Source organism: Argentina silus (assembly GCF_951799395.1).
Source record: "Argentina silus genome assembly, chromosome: 21".
Lineage (NCBI taxonomy): Eukaryota > Metazoa > Chordata > Actinopteri > Argentiniformes > Argentinidae > Argentina > Argentina silus.
The window spans coordinates 7,255,657-7,260,530 of NC_139675.1; the positions used below are offsets into that span (position 1 = coordinate 7,255,657).

The 4,874-nt window shown below is 50.6% G+C and overlaps 1 pseudogene across 1 annotated transcript in view; it reads left to right on the forward strand.

The window, feature by feature from the left end:
- The window catches only part of LOC310821064 (tripartite motif-containing protein 2-like), a 21,792-nt pseudogene extending 16,926 nt beyond the window's left edge, over nucleotides 1-4,866 (forward strand). The window contains exons 3-6 of the transcript XR_014555122.1: nucleotides 1-88; nucleotides 1,352-1,503; nucleotides 1,733-1,929; nucleotides 4,363-4,866. The exon at nucleotides 1-88 is cut by the window's left edge and continues 165 nt beyond it. The product of XR_014555122.1 is annotated as a tripartite motif-containing protein 2-like (transcript). The remainder of the gene's footprint in view (nucleotides 89-1,351; nucleotides 1,504-1,732; nucleotides 1,930-4,362) is intronic.
- The last annotated feature ends 8 nt before the right edge of the window (nucleotides 4,867-4,874 follow it).

Sequence of the window (4,874 nt, forward strand, 5' to 3'; positions counted from 1 at the left end):
CAGCGACGCAACCAACGCCACCCTGGGCCACATCGCCGCCGCCAGCACCACAGGGCAGCCCCTGTCCTGCCCCAACCACGTGGGAAATGTAGGGTTAAACTCACTCATATATATGCTGTACACACGCTATACACACACACACACACACATACGCTGTACACACACTCATACATATGCTATGCACACACACACACACACACACACACACACACACACACACACACCAGCCCCTGTCCTGCCCCAACTACGGGGAAACATAGGGTTAAACACACTCATACGTACACTGTACACACACACACACACACACACACACACACACACACACACACACACACACACACATGGCAGAAGCGTAGGGGTTATAGTAGAGAGACACACACACACACACACACAAACACACTTTTGATGTGGATGACATTTATTTAGTCTAGACATACAGCATGTGCTACTTAAACTTACGATTATGTGACATTCAGCTATCAGGCAGAATCTCTCTCTCTCTCTCTCTGTCTCTCTCTCTCTCTCTCTCTCTCTCTCTCTCTCTCTCTCTCCGGTCCCCATAGCAACAGGTTTATTTTTACAGCCTGGTGGGATTAGCGTAGCAGCAGATATTGATGTTTGGTTTCATAGCAGATCTCGGATCAGTTTAATCCGTCTGATGTCACTCCAGGTCCCAATATTAGTACTGTATAGTCAGGGGAGGCTGGTGGAGGTAGAAAGGAGGACGGGCTCATTGTAATGCATGGACACCATTCCTCATTCCATTCCATGGATTACAATGAGCCTGTCCTCCGATTTCTACCTCCACCTGCCTCTCCTGTACAGTATAATATTGTAAACTACTGGTCATACTTTAAGTGGAATTATTATTATTAGTAGTAGTATTAGTATTATTAGTATTATTATTAGTATTATATATTTGTTGTAAATTAAATGTATAGTACGTGCAACAACAACATCAGCTGTTGTAGAGCCACATATCCATCTCAGTATATATTGAAATTAGTAAATAGAATTTAAGTTCTGTCCGATGGCATTGCTTGCATCATTTCTAGTCCCTTTTTTCCTCCTGCCCCAACAGGGGCCCAGCCACCCCTCATCAGAAGACTTATACTTTGTTTGTTTTGTTCATTTTAATAGTTATTCCTAATATATCTACTAGGTACAGTTGAACCTAATTTTAGAGTCGGCAGACAAGGCATTTAGCTTTTGTGAAACCAGGACATATATATACTGTATATGTGTGTGTGTGTATTTCGAAACATATATTATTCATGTCTGAGAGAAGGAAAGAAGGAAAGGATTAAAAGACTCTGCTTGACCCTTGACCTGTGACCTGCCCTCTGCCTAGGTGATGGAGTTCTACTGCCCCCCGTGTGAGACGGCCATGTGTGAGGAGTGTACGAGTGGTGAGCATGCAGAGCACCCCACGGTACCCCTCAAAGACGTGGTGGAGCAGCACAAAGCCTCGCTGCACCTCCAACTGGACGCAGTCAAGAACAGGTAGGATCCCCCCCCCCCCCACACACACACACACACACCCCAACACACACACCTACACACCCTGGTTCCACCCCCCCCCCCCCCCCCCCCATACTAGACACTGCCCCAGGCTTTAGCTATTTATGTAAGGCCTCTTTTAGACTTACAGCTCTTTCATGGCCTGTTTACATCAAGAAAAAACACTAATACACAGCTGTGTTGATATCCCCCCCGCCCCCGTCCCATCCAGGCTTCCAGAGATCGACTCGGCCCTGCAGATGCTGTCAGAGATCCTGCAGCAGCTGACCAATCAGAAGAGCTCAATCGAGGAGGAAATCCACTCCACGTTTGACGAGCTTCAGAAGACCCTGAACGTCCGCAAGAGTGTCCTCCTGATGGAGCTGGAGGTCAACTATGGACTCAAACAGAAGGTAGGGCCAGGGGCGTGTGTGTGTGTGTGTGTGTGTGTGTGTGTGTGTGTGTGTGGGTATGTGGGCATGTGTGTGTGGGTATGTGTGAGTGGGTATGTGTATGTATGTGTGTGTGTGTGTGTGTGTGTGTGTGTGTGTGTGTGTGTGTGTGTGTGTGTGTGTGTGTGTGAGAGAGAGAGAGAGAGAGAGAGACAGCTGATTTGTGTATGATGAACTCAAACGATATAAGTGTCAACACTGAAGCAAGCTTCTTTAATTGAATGAATTCAGCTCCAGCAGTAGAAGTTAGATTGAAGAATAATGACAAAGTGAAAAACATACAATATTCTCTTTTTTATCAGGTCTGATATTCTTTGAGACAGAGATCATTGACAGTGTATTGAGCAGTGAGAGGCCTTTGTCATAGTCCTGCCTAGCCCACACAGCTGAGGTTTTGGGCCTCCAGTATCGTGTTGCTGTTTTGCTCTGTTCTGCCGGGCCCTGCCTGCCCCAGTCCCAGCTGCTGCCCCACGCTCTGATACATGATTCAATAAAACATGGACCAGGGAGGGGTGGGAGGAGAGGAGGTGAGGAGGGGAGGAGGGAGGAGGGAGGGGAGGGAAGGGGGGGTGGAGGGAAGGAAGAGGAGTGGAGATAATGGGGGGGGAGGGGTGGAAAAGGAGGGAGGGAAGGGAAGTGGAAGAGAGGTGGAGGGAGGGCTGGAGAGGTGGGGGAGGAGTGGAGAGGTGGAGGGAGGAGTGGAGAGGGGGAGGGAGGGCTGGAGAGGTGGAGGGAGGAGTGGAGAGGGGGAGGGAGGGCTGGAGAGATGGAGGGAGGAGTGGAGAGGGGGAGGGAGGGCTGGAGAGGTGGAGGGAGGAGTGGAGAGGGGGAGGGAGGGGAGGGGGGAGCTACTGCCCCATGGAGGGAAGGAGGGGAAGGAGAATGAGTGGAAAGGAGGGAGGGAATGGGAGGGGAAGGTCGGAGGGAGGGAGGGAAGGAGGAGTGGAGAGGTGCGGGAGGGCTGGAGCGAGGAGTGGAGAAGGGAGCTGCTGCCCCACCCTACCCAGGGAACCAATCACCCAGCCTGGCCAAGGGCCAACACCCTCCCTCTGGGGAGATAGCTTCATCACATGGTGTTGTAATGATTCACCACAGGGAACACACACACACACACACACGTTGTCTGTCCTGTTTCATGGGTGTCTGTCTATGGGTGTGTCATCTGTCTGTCTGTCTGTCTGTCAGTCTGTCTGTCTGTCTGTCTGTCTGTCTGTCTGTCTGTCTGTCTGTCTGTCTGTCTGTCTGTCTGTCTGTAGGTTTTGAATGTCCTGTATGTTTGTATCCATCTAGCTATCTGAACACATTAACCACAGCAGGCTCAGATGAGGAGTGCTTTGTTTGTCTTTCCTGCCATATGGGCGTGCTCTCTCTCTCTCTCCCTCTCTCCCTCTCTCTCTCTCTCTCTCTCTCTCTCTCTAGCTTGCTCTCTCAGCTATGTTTCTATCTAGTTAGCGAGCTATCTGAACAAGTGTTATTGTCTGTCTGTCTGTCTGTCTGTCTGTCTAGCTAGCTATCTGCTGCAGGCTTTATGAGTGAGGGTGAGTCTTCCTGTGTATCCAGTGACTGGTGTGGGTTTCATCTCCACACTGCGTTAAGGGACTCGTTGGGGCGTGCTCTCCCCCCCCCCCCCCTCCACCCCACCCTATCTACTGTACAGTATCTCACTGATTGGGGAGTCAGGCTGTGTCAGAGAAACAGCAAGGACTCCTCCAGATATAGTGGTGTGTGTGTGTGTGTGGAGGTTTCCTCTGGGGGAATTAGATGTCTCAATGGCTGCACTTGTTGTCGAAGAGGATGAGTGTGATGGCGAGATGCAGGTGAGTGTGTGTGTGTGGTGTGTGTGTGTAGTGCGCATGTGCATGTGTGTGTTATGATTCTGCAGTGCTCTCAGTGTTTGGACACACCCATGTGGCCTTGTTATGCTGTTTAAGGAGATATGTGTGTTATCGTCAGCTTCTAAAGGTCCACTTGGCTCAGGAAGGAAGTCACATGTTTATTCTTGTGAATGCAAAAGGAAAACTCTATTTTCCAATCAACAAACTGACTGGATTTCAAGCTCTAAGTATGGGGCATATGGTCATGTTTATTCAATTGTGTAGATTAAAGCCTTTATGTTTTCAATTACGTTTCACAGCTGTTAATGGTTGTGTTGACAGTCACATTTTAAATGTTTAAGTATGTGTGTGTGTGTGTGTGTGCATGCCTTGCGTGTGTGTGTGTGTGTGTGTGTGTGTGTGTGTGTGTTGTCAGCTCCTTACATTGGCAAATGTTTTGTTTGATTTGTTTTTGTTTGCATGTTAATTTAACAAATCTCTTCGTGTGTGTGTGTGTGTGTGTGGTGTGTGTGTGTGTGTGTGTGTGGTGTGTGTGTGTCTGTCTGTCTGTCTGTCTGTCTGTCTGTCTGTCGCAGGTCTCCAATCCCAACTGGACTCCCTGCTCCAGGGCCAGGAGGGGATGAGCAGCAGCTGTACGTTCACGGAGCAGGCTCTGAGTCACGGCAACGGAGGCCGAGGTCCTGCTGGTGAAGAAGCAGATGACTGAGCGCCTCAGCGGCCTGGCCAGCAAAGAGCTCCCCCTGCTGCCCGGGGAGAACAACCAGCTGGACTTCCTGGTGGAGACAGAGGGCCTGAAGAAGTCCATCCACAACCTGGGCACCATCGTCACCACCAACGCCGTCGCCTCGGAGACCGTGGCCACGGGGGAGGGGCTCAGGCAGTGCGTGGCAGGCACGCCCATCTCGGTCACCATAACGACCAAGGACAAGGATGGCGAGCTGTGCAAGATGGGCAACGCCGTCATCACGGCCGAGATCTCCGCGACGACGACCGCGACGACCACGCCAGACAGCAGCAGCGTCGGCGACAGTGCCTCGGGGGGAGGGGACATCCTGGACAACAAGAACGGGACGTACGAGTATCTCTA